Here is a 2001-nt window from a genome sequence, read left to right as displayed (position 1 = left end):
CCCACTGCCGGCCCCCTGCCGACGGCCGCCCTGCTGGACCGTGTCGAGCAGATCGGTTTCAAGGTGACGCACTCCTACGGACTCACTGAGGCAGGCCCCGCTCTGGCCTGTGAGTGGCGTCATCAGTGGGACCTCCTGCCGCTCGCGGAGCGCTCACACCTCAAGACCAGGCAGGGGGTCAGCATCCTGTCTCTCGCCGATGCCAATGCCGTGGTCGACGATGACACCATGTCTAGCGTGCCGCGCGACGGCAAGTCCTTGGGTGAGATTGTGCTCCGCGGCAGCAGCCTCATGAAGGGGTACCTCAACAACCCGGAGGCTAATGAGAAGGCCTTCAAGGGCGGGTGGTTCATGACGGGTCGTGCACCCGGATGGGTACATAGAGATAAAGGACAGGTCAAAGGATGTGATCATTAGCGGCGGTGAGAACATTTGCAGCACGGAGCTGGAGCACGTGCTGCTCCAGCACCCGGCTGTGGCCGACGCGGCGGTGGTTGCCATGCCTCACCCGCACTGGGGCGAGACGCCGTGCGCGTTCCTCGTGGCGAAAGACAAGGCTGCCGAGGTATGCAAGGATGAAGTGATCGCCTTCTGCCGAGAGCGCATGTCGCGCTTCATGGTTCCCAGGAAGGTGGTCGTCATCGACGCCCTCCCCAGGAACGCGCTGGGAAAGGTTGAGAAGGTGAAGCTACGGGATAGGGCCCGGAATCTTGTCCCCTCGGCCATGTCAAGGATATAGGATGACCATGTACGACGCCCGTCATGATGATAAAGGACACTATTGTATTTTAGAAGCAAGAAAAAAAATACTCCCCGTCCTGAGTTATTTGTCGATCAAATGGATGTATCTAGCACTGCGGAGGAAGTAGTATATATGGATGCCAATGTTTGTTTTGCACTATGCATGTGTTTGTTTGCTTTGTGATATTTTAATATATACTACCCTAGTACCCTATACAACAATAAATTGAAACTAGTGTGTTAAGTCTTTTTTGACAATGTTGTGTATTATGAGTTTATCCCAATTTAAATCTTTGTGAAATTGACTAAGTTCGTGGAAAACATTACCAGTGTATGTACAACATCAAATTAGCATATAATTAGATTAATATTTGAATATACTTTGATGATGTATTCATTTAATGTTCTGGATGTTGCTCAAGGATTGATAGGTACGACTTAACACCGTCTTAAGATCAACTCAGAGCACACAACATATTGAAAAGGGAGGAGGCAAATTGATATACAAAACTATACTTGGGTGTGTCTAGGGCATATCTAGATGTGCTCTAGTTATTGCACATCTAAATGAGTGAATCAAGCATAAAGAAAAAAAGAAAAAAGAGAAAAAAATATTTACACGAATCTCAATGTAAGATCAATGACATATGACTTAGATGTGCAATACTTATGGTACATCTAGATGTGCTTTAGCAAAACTGTACTTGTTTTCACCCACTTGAATCTCCATAACCGGAAGAGCCCTAGGTGCCCAAGGAGGGAGGGAGCGCCAGGGCTATAGTTCTCAAAAAACCATATGACACTATTTGTGACAAGTTGTCGCTGTTATGCAAAAATTAAGCAACCGAACCTCGATTGGCCGCCCCATTCGCTACAATAAGTGGAAGATAGATCCTTGTTTGGGGAACCTTTTAGATGGACCAGCTCATTAACGGGTTTGGGGAACCTTCTAGAGGGTTTCGGTCTAATTTTTCATTTTTCCAGTTTATTCAGCATTTTCTAATTTTTATATTCCTTTTCAAAAAGTTTATTTTTTGTATTTTTTAATAAATTAAAAACATAACACTACAAGAAATTTGTTAATACGTGACGGTGATAGTCCATCATGGAACAGGAGAAAACTGTCATGGGTGCCCATCCATGACGGAGTCGATGTCCGTCATGTATATCGCGTCATAATTTGACATCATGCTGACCATGACAGATTTTCACCGTCATGGATTTGCCCCAGGCCCGCCCAAGGCCCAAACCTTGTGACGG

General features: G+C 46.5%; 1 pseudogene; it reads left to right on the top strand.

Annotated features, from left to right (window-relative positions):
- Positions 1-3: 3 nt before the first annotated feature.
- Positions 4-739, top strand: LOC125527684 (annotated as a pseudogene).
- The last annotated feature ends 1262 nt before the right edge of the window (positions 740-2001 follow it).

This window comes from Triticum urartu, unplaced genomic scaffold, assembly GCF_003073215.2.
Source record: "Triticum urartu cultivar G1812 unplaced genomic scaffold, Tu2.1 TuUngrouped_contig_4340, whole genome shotgun sequence".
NCBI lineage: Eukaryota > Viridiplantae > Streptophyta > Magnoliopsida > Poales > Poaceae > Triticum > Triticum urartu.
The sequence above is the reverse complement of the archived record's forward strand: the minus strand, read 5'-3'. Positions and strand labels throughout refer to the sequence as shown.